We start from the raw sequence: 19,338 nt of genomic DNA, 5'->3' as shown, positions 1-19,338 counted from the left end.
TTACCACGTTTGGTAAAAAAAAAAATATAATAATAATAATAAAAAACCCGCTTTGGACTCCCTCAAACCAGTTTTTCGTCAACTCGAACTTGCTTTGTATGAAACATGAGTGAAAACAACCTCCATCCACCTTCGTGGCGAAGGTAAGTATGTTGTGTAAAGCTGAAAACATCATGGACATTTTCTCTCGCAATCACTTTGATAGGTTTCCAGTAAAATATTGTTGCGTGTTCGGGGATTGCCACGAGCTGTGGGGCGCACCACGCGACCACACCCAAAAAGGCGGTAACCAGAGGTGTGCCCGGGAAGGCAAGAAATCAAATTCATAGCCGTGGGGGTTCAGGGTGGAAAGAACCCCAAATCTCTCGAGTCAAGGTAAATATGGCATATAGATAGCGCTGCCGCTAGTGGGAGGACAGGACATACTAAAACACGTCAATTGGGGTGGGGGGGGGGGAGGTTAACCCGTCCCGTAAAGATCGAATTCTTTGCCGTTTCATTAAATAATCAACCATTGCAGTCAATTATTACATGTCTGGATGTTAATCGACTCAGGGTGTGTTCAGTTACCAAGCAGCTAACAAGCGCTTACCAAGCCAGCCGTTCCTTATCAACAGTTTCGAATAGAGTGCTTGCTGGAGTGCTGACACCACTTGACGGACACGCTACAAGAAACTTGTGAAATCAACACAACCCGAGTATTTTGAACAGGCTTACCCCTGAATGTAACTGAGCAATCTGATTAGTTGGTTGTAAAGCGCGCGAAGGTCACGTGGCTTCCAGGTCTGAGCGCTCCCCAACGTTTCTCCACAGTCGCTTCACCGCCGAGATGATGGAAAGAAGGTAGGCTCACAAACAAAGAACAATGTTTTAAAAATAAAATGCACACACACACGTACACACGTAATTGTACTGCACAGTATCAGTTGTTCCATAAAAAATAGAATATAATTTTAAGGATTGCTGTAAATGATGTTATAGTGGGGCAACTTAGCTAAATATAGCATAACAATTGTGCATTTTGTGAGGAAAGCACCAAATTTGGCACACTAATAGCCTATCATATTATGAACAGATTTGGATATTGGGCCATCTCAAATTTTTGATGGCAGTGGAAAATGGCTGCCACAGCCATCAGCGGCTGAATTTGAGATGACCCAATATCCAAATCTGTTCATAATATTGTTGTGGTTGACGAAATTCGCAAACCACCATTCAGGTCCCTTAGGTGAGATATCTCTGTAAGTATATGTGTAGTTAGGCCCAAACCCGTTGTTTAGAGGGAATAAATGTCATTCATGCGGGCTGCGACCCTTCAGGATAGCCGTTTTTCTTTACTATCTTTATTTTGGACCAGCCGCCATTACTACCACCACCAACCACGTCTCAACAGCCATCACACAACAACCACCAACCGCAACGCCACTTCACAACAACAGCCACGACCTTTACCGTCACAACTCGCCCTCGCAACCATCGCATCACCGCCATTTCCGCGCCACTTGTGGGCACCGATACTGGACTCGTGCAGGGCGCGCACCGAGCAGCGTGGGCAGAAACATCACAGCCTTTCCGAAGAAAACGGATCAAAAATGACTCATGCCCACTTCTGTTCCGTCCTGTCGGCGAGCGTGGGGCGATTTGGCCCCGCCTCCAGGTGCGTTGGAGTAACATCGCTATATGCAAATTCATGGATCAAAAAGCATTCACGCCCACTTTTCCTCGGTCCAATGGGGAGCCAGTTAGAGGTGAAGGGTCGGAGGTAAAGGGTCGAAGGTGAAGGAGCGAGGCCACGGGGCATATAAGGGGCCGCGCTCGCCAAACAGAGCAGTACGGAGGGGAGAGAGTGAAGAGTTCGGAGCCAGTGAAGAGTTGGGACGAGTCAAGAGAGGAGACGGAGAGGGCGGTTGGACGGAGCTGTGGAGAGGTGGCGGCGGCGGACGGTCGAGGGGGTGCTCGTGTCGGAGTCGGGGAGCTGCGGAGGGAGAGGCCGGCGGCGCGACCAAGGTCGTGGTGGAGACGCTCTTCGCGGGACCTGAGACAGGGAGATATCCACCCCCCCCCCGAGCATCAACAACCCCCTCCTGTTTGCCCCCGCGCTGAGATAGTGCGAGAAGGGGGCCCCGTTCCCACCCCCTACCAGACACTGTCCGCGAGGCCCGCAGAGTCGGGGCTCCACCGCCATCTTGCGGCTCATCATCAGACGGGTAGGCCCGACGTGGTCTCGGCCTCAGGCCCGCCTACCCCCCTCATCCTTGAGGGTGGTCCTTTTCTTTTGCTTTGGGTATATGTGTTGTCGGCGCCGTCTGTGAAGTAAAACTGTATAAGTGTTGCCGCGTGCTCGGTAGTCGGTTAGATCTGCATTGTTGCATTTGCTTTTTGTGTAATATTGTGTTTCTTCTTCTTTTACATGTGCTTTTGGTGTAATTGTATATGTGTGCTTTCCGTTCATCGTGAAATAAATGTGCTTTATGTTGAACTGTTTTCCCGTTTCGCTTCGTCTTTTCCTCTATTGAATCTCCATCTTACTTCACGTAAAGGGTTGGTCGTGGGCTAAACGCCCGATAATTAATCGAACCGTCGAGGCCGACGATAACACCGCTCGGTTATCCCGATAGTACGGAACGGGTCGCTTAAAGTGGCCCGTGTCCGAAGTCGACCTGCGGCGAGGTGCGACGCTCGGCCCACCCTCCGTGTGGGTACTTAGGAGGTCGAATTTGGCGAGCAACCCTATCCCACGCGGGGGGCCGATTGGCACGATCCGTGGTGAGGCCGAAGGTCCACCCGTGACTAGTTCCCCGGCGTTAGTCCGAGAGGGTCACGACTGGATTGTCCGTCCGGTGGGCGACGTGCCGCGATTCGAGTTACGTGGCCGTTCGCACGCCGGCGGGCGCGAATCCGCAACACTGGTGTCAGGTCGTGCGATATAAACTCATCGCCCTCCTCGCGGCACTGGTAACGGAGAACGGGAAAACGGGCTCTCCTGCCTCCAGCTAAATTCACGGGAATCAGTCCAGGGGTGAGAGGAGCGACCCCCGATTCCCTCCAAATTACGAGCGAGCTAAATTAACCCTTTACGAGAAGCAAGATGGCGTCTCAAGGCGAGCGGGAGCCGGGGGTATTAGAAATGGATGTAGAATGTGTAGAATCCATGGTCCAGGATGAAATCCCCGTGCAGGAAATGTTGGTTGTACAGGAAAACGAACTCGCCCAACTGAACCCAGAGCCCGAAATAGGTGCGGCAGCGGCCGCGGTGTATGACACCTCCCCTCCCCCTCTCCACCAAAACCTCCCGATTCTTGCCGAATCGGCTCACCCAAGCGCACCCGACATGGCCCAGCTATTCACCATACTGGCAAAGATGAATGAGGATGCGCAACAAATGAAAAACGAAATGAAAGGCATGAACGAAAAGATGGATGCGAATACACAGCAAATGAACGGAATGAACAAGCAAATGAAGGAAGAAACGAAAAAGCTGCGGGGTGAGACGCAGAACATGGGCCGATGCCTGCAGGCGGGCATGAAGGCCGTCAGCAGGGAGCTTAAAATGGCGACTCCACGTGTGGGAGCGAACGAGCTGGGAGGGGGTGCAACGGCTGTCGGGCCCGCGGTGGAGGCGGGTGACAAAATAATTCGGGGGGAGTGTTGGGCGAGGGTCGTGACAGAAAAAGTGACGGTAACCGAGAGGGACAAACTAATTGGGGTGACGGAGACGTGCACGAGGGAGATAACAAGGGAAGAGACGGAAATAATAGTTGAGACAAGGGAGGAAAAGGGTGAAGAGGTGACTGAGTTGGCAGAGACACGGGAGATGGGAACGATAGAGGGAAGACTGCACGATGAAGACGGGCATAGAGACGCACACACACACACGGAGGTAGTGGAGGATAATGGGGGTGAGCTCGCGGACTGGGTAGAGACCCGGTGCGAGCAGCTGGATGGCCTCCTCCAGGAACGAGGGGAGGGAGTATGCCCCCTTGAGGCGAGTCACGACCAGGTGGGTTCGGTCGTGCTTTGCGAGTTCGAGGGGAGGAGTGCTGCGAACGGGTGCACGGAGAGCTTGGGGTGTATAGAGGCCCCGGAGACCCTTGTGGGGACACGAATCCCCAGTGTGGTTGTCCCTGTGTGTGTGGTGCAAGGTGTGAGTAAGACCCCGTGTGTGGACGAGACCCCAGGTGTGAATGCGTCCCCATGTGTGGAAGCGACCCCGTGTGTGAGTGGTGTAGTGGCAAGTGTGCCAAAGGGAGTGCTTCCCAGCACGCCGTGTGTAAAAGGGGCACCGCAAGTGGAAGAGGCTGTGTGTGTGAGTGAAACGTCCAGTATGGATGAAACACCGCGGTTGAGTGCCCCCGCGTGTGTGAGTGAGGCACGGTGTATGAGTGAGGCACCGCGGGTGAGTTCCCCCGCGTGTGTGAGTGAGGCACGGTGTGTGGATGAGGCACCGCGGGTGAGTGCCCCCGCGTGTGTGAGTGGTGTGGTTTGTGTGAGGGAAATGGCACGAGTGAGTGGAAGGCCGCGAGTGAGTGGAGCCACGTGTGCGAGGGAGATGGCATGCGTGAGTGAACGGCCGAGTGCAAGGGAGACCGTGTGTGTGAGAGAGCGGTATGTAAGGGAGATGTCGGTGGGCATGTGTGAACATGCAGCCGCGTCTCCCGGTGTGAGTTTCATGGTGTGGAGTGTGAGCGTCGTAACACGCGGGAGTGCGTGTGTTGAATGGCGACGGAGACGGCAACATGTGAGGAAAGAAAGCCGAGTAGCGGCTGTAGTCGTTTCGGGGACCGTGCCAGGTTCAGCCAGCAGTGAGCACGAGGTCCGTGCTGTGCAACGCACGAGGCCCCCACGTGCTCGCTTACGAGAGTGAAGTCCCGGTCCGGAAACGCACGCGGTGGATTTGCCGATCCCGCGGACGGACAAAGTTTAGGCAGGATTATGGATTTGGACCGGACGGGTTCTCCACGCGATCGTGTGTGTTAAGCTCCAACGGGCAAAGCACATGTGTTCGCGTGGGGAACCGCCCGAGACGTGGGGCTTGTGGTTTTTTTTTATGCGCACGGTGACGTCATGGCTGCACGTGGGGTTGGAATCCGGCAGGAAGGGTATCCCTGCCGGATGGTACTGTCCAAGGAGGGACGAGGTACACGTGCAGCTGCATGACGTCACGGGCAGGTGCAAAGTGCGCGAGCTGTGAGTTGCCGCGCTGGTGATGCGCATGTAAAAAAAAAAAAAAAAAAAAAAAAAGCCTCACTTTCGGGTGCACAGGATTCCCGGGCAAAGGGTGGAAGACCCCCTTGACCAGGGCACAGGATGGAAACTAGTTAGGGGGAAGGGTTAGCTTAGCTAGACCGGCTCCATGGGGCAGGGGTAAGTCCTCATGGGGCCCGTGGAATGGATTAGTTCGAGGGATTGTAGCGAGATTTAGGTTGGGAAATTGATAAATGGGATTATTTGGAGACAGTGACAGACTTGTGGATGTGTAGAGTTGATGTAGTTTAGCGACGTAGTGTTAAAAGGAACGTGCTGTAGTTTAAGGGACGACGTGGGAGCACGAGTTAGTAAGGGGAGGTAGTTAGGAGGATGGCAGAGTCCAGCGGTGAGTGTGTTGAGGAGTTGGTGAGTGAAGTGGAAGCATGTGCTTGGTGAGTGAGTGAGGCCAGCGGGTCTGTGTGAGTGGAGCGAATGGGGAATGCATGGTGCGATGAGTGATTGGGGGGAGGAGTGACTCCCGCCCAAGGGACCCCGGGGTCAGTGTAGACTGAGTTAGTGGGTTAGTAAAATTAACAAATATGGAAGTCGTTTTGTTGTTGGTGGGGAAGTAGGCTCGAAACCCGTTTGGAGGGGTGCAGGAGCCCTGTTGACAGGCTGGGAGCGTGGCTGCGAAAGGTGAGTATCGCTGAGTGGGTACCCCGGGCACCAGGCGAGTCGGCCGTAGTAGGCCAAGGGCCCATGGGGGGCCGGGATAGCGTAGTGGGCACGGGTGCGCCTGCTTGGTGCGGGGGCCCGGGGCGCCATTAGCCGCGTGGGCAGTGTTGTGGGCACAGGTGACCCTCGGAAAGGGGCCTGGGAAGCCAGCCTGCCACGTGTGCGTTTCAGGGGAGGTGCCATGGGGGGCACTCCCCGGTGTTTAGGGAGCTGGTAGGCTCGGAGGCAGTGTAGTGCCCGGGGGTGCCATCGTCGGAGAATCGGCAGAGGGTCGTGCCTGCCAAAGGGAGCCACGTGTCCCAGCCATGAGACCGTGTGAGGGCACAGGAAGAAAATTTGGGGGCGAGGCCCGAAACTGTGAGGACACCAACACAGGCGACGGGAATCTGGGTTGTTACAACCAATAGTTTAAGCGAGAGGCGCTTGTTGAAAGCCCCGGGGTAGTTTAACAGTTAAATGGTTAGGGTAGATTAGGAGATGTACCCCTCCGCACCATTCATCCCCTCGCTCTCGTTGTGGGCCGCTGGACCCACTTTGGTTATAGATCGCCGAACTCTGGGGAGGCCATTCTGAGGCTTGAGTTGGGCCTCGACACAGGACGTTAGCTCTCCCTTACTCCCCTCCGGGAAGGGAACGTAGGGGTTGGGAGTAGGCTAGGTGACAGGATAGGTTAGCCGAACAAGGACAGTACAGGGGGTTAGGGGACGATTTATAGTGGGGAAGTAAAAATAAAAACAACAAAAAAATAAGTTGGGGCTAAATTGGGTTTGACAAATTAAGGGAGACAAATAAGGGACAAATTAAGGTATAGACAATGACAGGCAAAGGCGATAGGTTGGGAGGGAGACCGTAGGGTAGGTCCGAGCCCGCCTTCCGAGTGGCCAGCACCACCGCACTCCCTCCACCAACCTCCACTGAACGGCAAAGGCTGGCCAGCTTCATCTGCCGGCTGGCTGTTTTTCTTCAAGGCCTGTGCCGGCCCACTTCATCGGCAGCTGTTGTGTTGCTGCAAGGCCTGTGCCGGCCGGATCATCTGCAGCTGTGGTACTTCAAGGCCTGTGCCGGCCAGTTCATCTGCCGGCTGTGTTTGCCTGCAACGGCCTTCTTCTGCGGGCTGTGTTTGCCTGCTGCCTTTGCCATGCCCACTGCCCACGTTCACCAGCCCCGTTCAATTTTGCTTTGCCCCCCCCCCCCCTGTTCATTTCCATGCGCGCCGGGATCATCGTAAAAGCAACAGTTTGCAAGCTGCAAGAACTGCCCTGTTGGCAGCTACAACACGGGCCTGCAGTGGCGGCCCGTGCACCGTGTTTGCGTCCAACCATTCATCCATCCATTCTCTGTGTTCATTGCGTGTGCCACTTGAGCTGGCACGGAGACTACGTTTGTGCAGCCCATGCACCGTTGTGGTTCACTGCGTTCAGTTGAAAAGGGAAGGCCTTAGACTGCGTGTGAGCAGCCGGCCACGTTCCCTGTCACCTGCATTGTTTGAGTCAGAGACTGCATGCGAGCAGCCTGGCTCCCTGCTAACTGCTTTCTTTTTGCAGAGTTCATTGATCCTGGGCCATGGTTTAGTGTAAAATTTGTAAGTTAAGGTTAAGATGTACTGTAAATATGAGTGCGCCCCCGGCATGTCTGTCCTAGCGCCGGCAATTTTATTTAAGTCGTCCGTGTGAGTGAGTTTGTTTAGGTAGTTACTCAGCCCTCAGGTTATTTATTTTGGGGACACGAATACCATGAATGTCGCACTCAGGGATCCGTAGGTAAAATGTACTTGGGGAAAACTACACATGATGGCACACGAAAATTTGACGACTCGGGACGAGTCTGTAAAAGGGGAGGGGGTAGTGTTGTGGTTGACGAAATTCGCAAACCACCATTCAGGTCCCTTAGGTGAGATATCTCTGTAAGTATATGTGTAGTTAGGCCCAAACCCGTTGTTTAGAGGGAATAAATGTCATTCATGCGGGCTGCGACCCTTCAGGATAGCCGTTTTTCTTTACTATCTTTATTTTGGACCAGCCGCCATTACTACCACCACCAACCACGTCTCAACAGCCATCACACAACAACCACCAACCGCAACGCCGCTTCACAACAACAGCTACGACCTTTACCGTCACAACTCGCCCTCGCAACCATCGCATCACCGCCATTTCCGCGCCACTTGTGGGCACCGATACTGGACTCGTGCAGGGCGCGCACCGAGCAGCGTGGGCAGAAACATCACAGCCTTTCCGAAGAAAACGGATCAAAAACGACTCACGCCCACTTCTGTTCCGTCCTATCGGCGAGCGTGGGGCGATTTGGCCCCGCCTCCAGGTGCGTTGGAGTAATATCGCTATATGCAAATTCATGGATCAAAAAGCATTCACGCCCACTTTTCCTCGGTCCAATGGGGAGCCAGTTAGAGGTGAAGGGTCGGAGGTAAAGGGTCGAAGGTGAAGGAGCGAGGCCACGGGGCATATAAGGGGCCGCGCTCGCCAAACAGAGCAGTACGGAGGGGAGAGAGTGAAGAGTTCGGAGCCAGTGAAGAGTTGGGACGAGTCAAGAGAGGAGACGGAGAGGGCGGTTGGACGGAGCTGTGGAGAGGTGGCGGCGGCGAAGACGGTCGAGGGGGTGCTCGTGTCGGAGTCGGGGAGCTGCGGAGGGAGAGGCCGGCGGCGCGACCGAGGTCGTGGTGGAGACGCTCGTCGCGGGACCCGAGACAGGGAGATATCCACCCCCCCCAAGCATCAACAACCCCCTCCTGTTTGCCCCCGCACCGAGATAGTGCGAGAAGAGGGCCCCGTTCCCACCCCCTACCAGACACTGTCCGCGAGGCCCGCAGAGTCGGGGCGCCACCGCCATCTTGCGGCTCATCATCAGACGGGTAGGCCCGACGCGGTCTCGGCCTCAGGCCCGCCTACCCCCCTCATCCTTGAGGGTGGTCCTTTTCTTTTGCTTTGGGTATATGTGTTGTCGGCGCCGTCTGTGAAGTAAAACTGTATAAGTGTTGCCGCGTGCTCGGTAGTCGGTTAGATCTGCATTGTTGCATTTGCTTTTTGTGTAATATTGTGTTTCTTCTTCTTTTACATTTGCTTTTGGTGTAATTGTATATGTGTGCTTTCCGTTCATCGTGAAATAAATGTGCTTTATGTTGAACTGTTTTCCCGTTTCGCTTCGTCTTTTCCTCTATTGAATCTCCATCTTACTTCACGTAAAGGGTTGGTCGTGGGCTAAAACGCCCGATAATTAATCGAACCGTCGAGGCCGACGAATAACACCGCTCGGTTATCCCGATAGTACGGAACGGGTCGCTTAAAGTGGCCCGTGTCCGAAGTCGACCTGCGGCGAGGTGCGATCGCCCGGTCTACCCTCCGTGTGGGTACTTAGGTAGGTCGAATTTGGCGAGCAACCCTATCCCACGCGGGGGGCCGATTGGCACGATCGTGGTGAGGCCGAAAGGTCCACCCGTGACTAGTTCCCGGCGTTAGTCCGAGAGGGTCACGACTGGATTGTCCGTCCGGTGGGCGACGTGCCGCGATTCGAGTTACGTGGCCGTTCGCACGCCGGCGGGCGCGAATCCGCAACAATATGTTTGGCTACTCGTGTGCCAAATTTGGTGCTTTCCTCACAAAATGCACAATTGTTATGCTAAGTTGCCCCACTATTAATTTCACAACTTCCTGTATTCAAATTAAGTTAAATTGTAAGCTTCAAAACACAATTCCCTTCCATAAAGTCAGAACCTTAACCTGTAAGCAGTTAAATGGTTTTCTGACCACACGGATCATCAGCTGGGCACCGTTCTTCATCGAGGTTTCGATCCTTTCAGCCCAGAACCTCTCCAAACGGCAGGTCCACAACCTTGGTCACTGATCCACATCAGTAGATTAGTCAACATCAGTTGCATTCTGGCAATCAGTCAACCCATAAATACATCACTAACCAGACTCCACTCACGAGATGATTTAATGTATTATCACATAGTTACAACTCTCATCCGACATACTATTATATGATAATACATTAAATCATGCACACCTTACCTTAAATACATGTCCACCAACCAGCATAACCACCCCACTTACCTCCAATCAAACTGTTATTCAAATATTCAAACACTCAAACGGCTATATATAACGGTTTTCTACATGGTGCAATGCATCACTGAGCAACCACTTAAAACGGTTTTACAAACGCATTTAGCCAGTATATCTAATCATGTATTTATATAAATATCTCATTAATAATATTTTTATTATTGGTATTGTATTTCACCAATTCTATTTGGTGTTGTTTTATGATCTTCAAGAAAATTTATTTTAATCTTCTAACTTCAGCTCCTTGTGTTAGTAAAACGTCTCACTACTTGTTTTAATCTGTTGACAAGTTCAATGCTGAGTGTGTGGTTGTCCTCACAGTCTGAATGATTACCTCCATCACCGAAGGTGACGGTGTTGTTTTTACCCGTCTTTGTTACTTGGCAAATTTAAATATATATATATATATATATATATATATATATATATATATATATATATATATATATATATATATATATATATATATATATATATATATATTTTTGACAAGTACTGTATGTTGATCACCTCCGTTTGTTTGTGTGTTTGTGTGTTTGTCTGTCCGCTCACCTCCAGCCCAAACCGCTCAACCAATCGTTCTGAAATTTTCAGAGATTAATGTCACCCACCCTGCGACGGTTCCGCAATGAAGTTTCATAAAATTCGATCAACCAAAAAAGAACAACATAGGCCAAAAGGCCAATATGAGCCAAATTTTCTAAAACCCTCAAATTTCATCTGATTGACTTTAAATTTGAAGACCATTTGCATATGACATCACTGAACTCAACCACCTATTAATTTTGAGGTCAACATAGATCAAATTTCTAAAATCCTCAATTTTCATCCCATTGACTTGAAATTTGAAGAGCTTTTTCATGTCAGGTCACTGAATTCAACTACCAATAAATTTTAAGATCAAAAGGTCAACACAGGCCCAATTTCTAAAATTGATAGATAGGGCCAAAAACTAAATATATCACTAGATCTCAAAAAGTTGTAGACGAGTTATGACAAAACAAGGTGCATGAGTTGAATAGGTGACAAGAACAAGTGGATTTGATTTTGATTCGGATCCAGTCCATCAGTGGAATACAAAACGTGAATTGTTCCAGCTGGCAGAGGTATGCGCACTACCGACTGCCATTCAGATTTGTGCTGTTTTGCCAAGTTGTCACTCAATGAGTGATTTTTCATTTGTTTGTTTGTGAACAAAGTATCTCAAAAAATTGTGGACGGATTAGAACGAAATTTGGTGGGCAGGTCGGGTATATAACAAGGAAGAATTGATTTGATTTTTGTCAAGATCTGAGAATTTAAGTGATTCATCACCATTGAGTAGTGATAGGGCTAAAACGACATGCAGCAAGATATTAAAAAAAAGTTATGGACGATTCGGACAAAACTTGGTGGGTGAGTTGGTTAGGTGAAGAGAGCAAGCCAATTAAATTTTAGTTCAGGTCCAAATCCAGATGCGGCCTATCAGTGGGATACAAAACATAAACTAATCAGCTTTGTAGAGGTATCCTCTCGACTGAGTGCCCTTCTAGTTCTACCTGTTCATGGAATAATTATTTCACCTGTACCATAGAAAGCTTTTTAGGAATGTTTCTGTCCAAGAAAGGCATTCGTACAATGTGGATTAGAAAAGCATCTCGTTCATCAAATAATTTGCTGTGAAATTTATTATTATTAAGAATAACTGTATAATTTATTTATTACTATTTTTATGCTTCCACCGTCAAAGTCGCCAGAGGCATTATGTTTTCGGGTTGTCCATCCATGTGTATGCCTGGTGTTGGCTTAATGTTTAGGGTGGTGGGCTTGGGATCCAAGGATCCTGAGTTAAAATTCCCCTCAGCTGTTGAATTAATAACAGGCGGGGTTGAGTCTGCCTGTCATCCTTCTGAGGTCGGCAAAATGAGTGCCAGCTTACTGGTATCCTATGATGGAGTGGTGACCCGTCCACGATTGTGCCCAAAAGCCAAGGAGACTGCTTAGGCAGCACCAACGCTCTGCACAGAGTGTGGTCCCAATGGATGGATGAATGAATCTTGAAATTGTCGTTCCTTCATTTAAATGCTGAAAATTATGTTTAAAAGATGATTTGACTTAGATTTGATGCTCACGCCGGTCGGTTACAAGTGTCTCAGTTGCTGGAAGCGATATGCTGAAAACGTTCACACATGCGCAAAAAGCCTCATGAACATCATACGTCATTTTGAAAGTCCCGTACTGTAAAGAAAAAATGTCTATTGTGTCCCGAAGGGCTGTACACTCTGAAGTTCGTACAAAGTTTGTCTTTGTAATACAAAAATATTTCCAATATAAATATGAATGATTTCAAGATCAATAAAAGGTGCCAGGCACAAGAAATCCTGCCCATTTAAAGCATAAAGTTATTTTGGGGATCAAATTTAAATTTGATACATCCTTAACCTGAATGTTGATTATAAGGAATAGAATAAGGAATATTTTAGTCTTTGTTTGAAGTCAATTAAACCATTTTTGACGAAGTTATGAATGAAAAACTATTTTGACCTTTTCGTGACCTGACCTTGACCTTTGACCTAATTGGACCCAAAAGTTAATGGGGTCGTCCGAGGTTCATTACCCACCTGTCGATACAATTTGACAGTGTTTGAGCCAGCCGTTTTCCCATAAAGTTGTATTTTCGTAACCATGTTTTCGTTTTAATGAAAAATTTGTAATTTTGACCGATGACCATGACCCCCAAAACTTCGGACCCTACCGATCTTCACAAATATGCATTTTTCACTGTAGGAATGGGTAGGATTATAAGTGACAAATAGAATAAGGTTCACTATAAGCTGAGTTTTAAGTAAATCAGATCATTTTTGATGGTTATGAGCGAAAAACGATTTTGATCTTTTTGTGACCTTGACCTTGACCTATGATCCAATTGGACCCAAAAGTTAATGGGATCCAATTGGACCCAAAAGTCAAGGTTCATTGCCCACCTGTGGATTAAATTTCAGTGTTTGCTAAAGCCATTTTGCCGTAAAGTTGCTAACAGACAGACAGACAAGCCGGTAGGCGACGAGGGATTCGCTAGGATCGAAGCACTGGATATGATGCTTTTGATTCTGACCGATCCACCGACGAAGATTCATTGCCAAGATGTATTGGTTCACATACAATTGTTCCTCTGCCTGGCAAGATTTTTCCTATTGCGTATTTTGCCAACTGGCACTCCTCATAAAAAAATGACGGTAAATAGACACCCTATTTTTGAAGGACTACCATTTGAAAAATAATCGGTTTGTTGGTTAGTGCTGTGGAGCCTCGCGTTGCAGACACACACACACACACACACACACACACACACACACACACACACACACACACACACACACACACACACACACACACGGAAAACCCGATAAACTTCTCTCAATTCTCTTGTTTGACCACACCTCCTGAGCCACACAATATTTTTCATAAGCCACGCCCACTTTCCTACGCCACTCCCACTTTAAATAATAAATAATTGGAGGTGGTGTGTGTCGTGGAATCGTTTTCGGTAAATAAATAAATAATTGGAGGTAGTGTGGGTGGGGAATCGTTTCCGGTAAATAAATAAATAATTGGAGGTGGTGTGTGGATCGTGGAATCGTTTTCGGAAAATAAATAAATAATTGGAGGTAGTGTGGGTGGGGAATCGTTTTCGGTAAATAAATAAATAATTGGAGGTGGTGTGTGGATCGTGGAATCGTTTTCGGAAAATAAATAAATAATTGGAGGTAGTGTGGGTGGGGAATCGTTTTCGGTAAATAAATAAATAATTGGAGGTGGTGTGTGGATCGTGGAATCGTTTTCGGTAAATAAATAAATAATTGGAGGTAGTGTGGGTGGGGAATCGTTTTCGGTAAATAAATAAATAATTGGAGGTAGTGTGGGTGGGGAATCGTTTTCGGTAAATAAATAAATAATTGGAGGTAGTGTGGGTGGGGAATCGTTTTCGGTAAATAAATAAATAATTGAAGGTCGTGTGTGGATCGTGGAATCGTTTCCGGAAAATAAATGAATAATTGGAGGTGGAGTGTGGGTCGTGGAATCGTATTCGGTAAATAAATAAATAATTGGAGGTGGTGTGTGGGTCGTGGAATTGTTTTCAGTCAATAAATGAATAATTTGAGGTGGTGTGTGGGTCGTGGAATCGTTTTCAGAAAATAAATAATTGAAGGTGGTGTGTGGGTCGTGGAATCGTTTCCGGTAAATAAATAAATAATTGGAGGTGGTGTGTGGATCGTGGAATCGTTTTCGGTAAATAAATAAATAATTGGAGGTAGTGTGGGTGGGGAATCGTTTTCGGTAAATAAATAAATAATTGGAGGTAGTGTGGGTGGGGAATCGTTTTCGGTAAATAAATAAATAATTGAAGGTGGTGTGTGGATCGTGGAATCGTTTCCGGAAAATAAATGAATAATTGGAGGTGGAGTGTGGGTCGTGGAATCGTATTCGGTAAATAAATAAATAATTGGATGTGGTGTGTGGGTCGTGGAATTGTTTTCAGTCAATAAATGAATAATTTGAGGTGGTGTGTGGGTCGTGGAATCGTTTTCAGAAAATAAATAATTGAAGGTGATGTGTGGGTCGTGGAATTGTTTTCCATAAATAAATAAATATTTGGAGGTGGTGTGTGAGTCGTGGAATTGTTTTCGGTAAATAAATAAATAATTGAAGGTGGTGTGTGGGTCATGGAATCGTTTTCGTTAAATAAATAAATAAATAATTGAAGGTGGTGTGTGGGTCGTGGAATCGTTTTCGGTAAATAAAAAAAACATTATATTATTAGAAATCCACAAAGACAGAAATGCCGGTGATTCCATTTATTTTGGATCCTTTTCACTTTGGTCAATAACGTTTGGATCGAGGAGATCGAAGGTGGAACGACGGTGTAGTTCCTTTCAAACACTGTATACACACCTTAAATGACGGCAAATAGACACCCGATTTTTGAAGGACGACCATTTTAAAAATAAAACCTCAATCAAAAATCGGCTCGAGTAAAATTTTCTAAATATCTCGAAGTGTTTAATTCCGAAGTCTCGTTTGTCTACATTCAAAACTGAAGGACAAGTATTGAACATACTGTACGCGGTTTTTCGTCCGCTGTACAGCAACGGGTGGTTGCTTGGCAACGAAATTCAAACGTGCACATTCCCAACACATATCGCAACTGTTGGCAAAGTTTCATCGAAATCGGTTCGCTGGTTCGTGCTGTGGAGCCTCGCGTTGCAGACACACATACACACACGCAGACAGACAGCCGGAAAACCCGAAAATAAGGGATATCTCATATATAGCGAATCCAACAAACAAATAAACAGACAGACAAACAAACCGGACGATTACAATGTCCCGCTCCCTCCCTCCGGGGGGCGAGATAACTAATCCAACAAAATAAGTCATTGGCAATCATCGTTACTCTGCCCAAATGCAAGCCGATGCTTTGGCTGAGGTTTTGGCCAGCTCTTTCAACATCCTATTTAAATCCCTCGCAAAAAGGTCAACACCCCTTAGGTTCTAACCAGTGAATGTGCAACTGAGCTTCAATTATATCTCTTGGTGTAACTAGGATAGTATTGATTGTTTTTCTGGTGGAAAAACCATCCTGCACTCGAAATGTGCTTGTGCCCTTCACATCGTCAGCCTGTTCTTGAATTTGCTTGCTGCCCATTCTGCAGGGCTGGATTTAGACACGTGGTGGCCCATGGGCAGCCTTCAGTAGTGGAGGCCCACCTTACCTTAGAATACTAAAAAGGTGACAAGACATATTTACAGTCAGCCATAAAGTATATTTTTCAAGAACAAAGAATCTGAACTTCTATATAAAATAGAGAATGAGATAAGATGAATATCTTACATCTGTTCCACTAACTACCAACTACCATTCAGGCACTCACAAATACATTCTTCCTTACAATTTTTTTTTCATGAAATATGTGGAGGCCCCCTGGTTGTGGAGGCCCCTGGGCAACTGCCCAGCTTGCCCATGCCTAAATCCGGCCCTGCCATTCTGCTGAGAGTTTTTTCACCTTCCTCAAAACACAATCCTCCAATGTGAACAGGAACTCTCTTGCTTTTTTTGCTGCGCACACAATGCTACACTGAAGGATTTCAAGCAACTTATGACAAATGTACAGCATCCTCATGCCAATGCCACAGGTACTCCAACACTATATTCCTCTTTTATGGTGTAGGACACAAACACTACTTTTACTTTCCACCGAGAAAGGCTCACCGATTTGGGCAGAACATCACGGATAGGTGTGAAGAAGAAACTTGTCTGTACCTCCTGAACTTTCCACAATTGGCCCAAGACAATTTCCTTCCAATAAATCGAAGCCAGCATAACCATTCCCCTTGCTACGTTTGCAGAAAACACCGTCCTCTTCACCTCTTTTTCTCACCTCATCCACAAACCTCTCCTTTAATTTTTTTCGCAGGAAAATCAAAACTTTTTTGTTCTTCATCCAATGTGTTGCCTTTTTCCAATGACCTGATAACTTATCTGTACCTCCTTCAAAATTATTATAGGCAGATCCAGGTGGAGTAAAAAAGTTCAGATAAAGTGAGTGAACCACTTCCAACTGTCCCCCACCCCCTTTTCCAACACACCGTCTTTATTGAACCAAAAATTGTAAATAAACGATGTTTACTGCACTTTTATTATTTTAATCAAACATACATCATTTCCATTGTATTTTGCAATGAAATGAACTGAAATGCAATGGAACAGGAACACTTTCTACGTTTGATGTATGGAATCAATATAACGTTGATTGAGGGATGCTAACCACCATGGGAAGCAAGGGGAAGCTGACATTTCAGTTGTAAACTCATCAGAGCCTCTTTTGCTCTGACGAAGGGATAATACCTGAAACATCAGCTTCTCATTGCTTCCCACAGCGGTTAGCATCCCTCAATCAACGTCCTGTTGATTCCATACATTCTTCTTCCTGTCCGCTGACACAGATAGACACTAGTCTTCACCCAGCAAGACAAGTTCTTCATTCCGCTTTCGAAGTTTAGTTTACTTGTTTTAATACAATGCAATTATTCAGTTGGAAAGGTAGTATTTTGAAAGTTTTGAGGGTTGGCAAGCATGTGTGCTGCTACCCCCCACCCCCACCCCCAAAAATAAATTATGCAAAGGAGTGCAAAAACCACACCATTCCCCCCACACCCATCCCCTCCGTGAACAAAATTCTTAAATCTTCAGTTCATCCCTAAAATGGCCAAAAAGGTAAAAACCTGAAGCAAACTGGTGACCTCAGTCTGGAAATAGGTATAAATTTGATCTTGATGGAATTTTGCATGATCAGCCTATAGTGTAAAAGTTTCCTGCCAACCACAGCTTGTCCCTCAATGAACTCCAGCCAAACTCTCCTTGCTTCCACTGCTGTTGAAAAGGTTCTGTCCTACTGGACTATTCTGGAATAAAAATAGCTCTTCACCAACCACGCCCTTCACGAAGGCGTGGCAGAAAGAGAGAGAGAGAGAGCGAGAGCGCGACAGAGGGAGAAGGAGAGACAGAGACAGAGACAGAGACAGAGACATAGACATATTGGTGATTTGAAAGACTCAACAAGCATCTCGACTTCCCCAAGTTCAAGGTAATTGGATATTGTAAGCATGCTCCCATTTTTCCCACCCTCTGAAGTTGAAGTTCATGGGTGTTAGAATATAATGAAGAGAAATAGCAGTACAGTAAAGTAAGAGTTATATTCAAGAAGCACAGACTGAATTAGAAGTACTTTCCACCCTTTTTAAAACTCCTTGTCCTCTCGACTCGCACCCAAGTCAATCGTATAGCGTGGAGATTGGGATGTTAAAGTGTGATGAAATGTACCAAGGTGTTAAGTCATCAATGAAAGATATGATAACTAATACTGTATAGTCAAACTGTGCAATTCCAAAATCGATCTTTACGAAATATTCTTATCGGAGAATTCCCAAATGTAAGACGCTCGAAGCACTTACTACTGTCTTTAGGTATTACCATTAACGGCCAAACGAAGTCCCTCGGGTCCAAGTTTTCTGCTTTCAGTTGCTCCAAAAGTGAATCCATTTCCCTCCGTGATTGCACATGTCCCCCCAGTACATGCTTACGTGATTATCTCCATAGCAGCTGTAACCACCGAATCAAAAAAGGAAAAGGGCAAACGAAAGTACAAATCTTACACTGGAAAAAACAACAACTTTTGTCTCCAGAGGTGGATACAGAGATTGCTATAAATGTCCCTGAAAGATAGTGATGCTAATATTGAGATCACCTCAACACATTTGACCAATTTCTGATCTCTGCCAGTTAGTAATAAATAATTGTAATTTTAAACCACCACATGCCTGACAAGTCGAAAAATTGACCAGGTAGGTGAGGAGGGAGACAACAAACAAGACAGGATATATACATATAACCATTACATCATGTAACATGAGAATATTTGTCCATTGTATACTAATGACAAAAAAAACGAAGCAAAGAGTGATTATATATATATATATATATATATATATATATATATATATATATATATATATATATATATATATATATATATATATATATATATATATATATATATATATATATATATATATATAGCCTGGTGTTGGCATAGTGGTTAGGGTAGCGGCTTGGGATCCAAAAGGTCCTGAGTTCAAGCCCCGTTGGCCACTTGAATTAATACACACCAGGAAGTTGACTCAGCCTGTCATCCTTCCGAGGTCGGCGAAGTGAGTACCAGTGTACTGGGCCCGGTGTATGCCCCGGTTAGAAAAGGTGTATCATATCCCTGTGTGGTAAGAGGCGACCAGGGTTGCGTCAGGAAGGGCTTCCGGCGTAAAACCTGTGCCAAATCATTATGCGGATCATAACGGATGATCTGCTGTGGCGACCCCTAACGGGAGCAGCCGAAAGAAGAAGAAGAAGATATATATATATATATATATATATATATATATATATATATATATATATATATATATATATTGTTATGAATCTGGAAGCCTTGTGCACACAGACAGCCGTCCCCGTAGCTTAGTTATTTTGATAAGTGTGCGTTTCTAGTTAGGGCCCCCTACCTGTGTCTAATGGGAATTACATACATGCGCTGCGAGTTATTTTTATAGTTAGGATTTTTACATCCACACCATCTTCGCTCTCACAGCAACAACACTGCTCGCGGAATTATTCGCGCGCTCGCCAGCAAGCGCGTGCGTGGGCGGAGTCTAATGTAGGCATGGCGTCCCTCCTTAGCCAATCGGCAAAGAGCGGACGTCTCACCCTCCCCGTTTCCGACTCTACACGATCGCCATTAAG

The 19,338-nt window shown here is 46.9% G+C and overlaps 1 protein-coding gene and 1 long non-coding RNA gene across 4 annotated transcripts in view; one reads left to right on the top strand and one right to left on the bottom strand.

Annotated features, from left to right (window-relative positions):
* The window catches only part of LOC147026723 (uncharacterized), a 60,337-nt gene that overhangs the window by 1,843 nt on the left and 39,156 nt on the right, over window positions 1-19,338 (bottom strand). The window contains exons 3-4 of the long non-coding RNA XR_015058487.1: window positions 9,657-9,776; window positions 718-816 (exon numbers count right to left, since the gene is read on the bottom strand). This is a non-coding gene — a long non-coding RNA (uncharacterized LOC147026723). The remainder of the gene's footprint in view (window positions 1-717; window positions 817-9,656; window positions 9,777-19,338) is intronic.
* LOC147026722 (adenylate kinase isoenzyme 1-like) overlaps window positions 17,469-19,338 on the top strand; it is a 46,710-nt gene continuing 44,840 nt past the window's right edge. Inside the window, exon 1 of one of the 3 annotated variants that reach the window (XM_085882462.1) lies at window positions 17,469-17,629. The gene's annotated coding sequence lies outside the window, so the exon portion shown is untranslated. The remainder of the gene's footprint in view (window positions 17,630-19,338) is intronic. The other 2 variants (XM_085882463.1, XM_085882464.1) reach the window with 2 other exon arrangements.

Source organism: Eptatretus burgeri, chromosome 5, assembly GCF_056783735.1.
Source record: "Eptatretus burgeri isolate ZD-2024b chromosome 5, Ebu_testis_v1, whole genome shotgun sequence".
In the NCBI taxonomy this organism is placed as follows: domain Eukaryota; kingdom Metazoa; phylum Chordata; class Myxini; order Myxiniformes; family Myxinidae; genus Eptatretus; species Eptatretus burgeri.
This window is presented reverse-complemented; position numbering and strand designations above follow the sequence as displayed.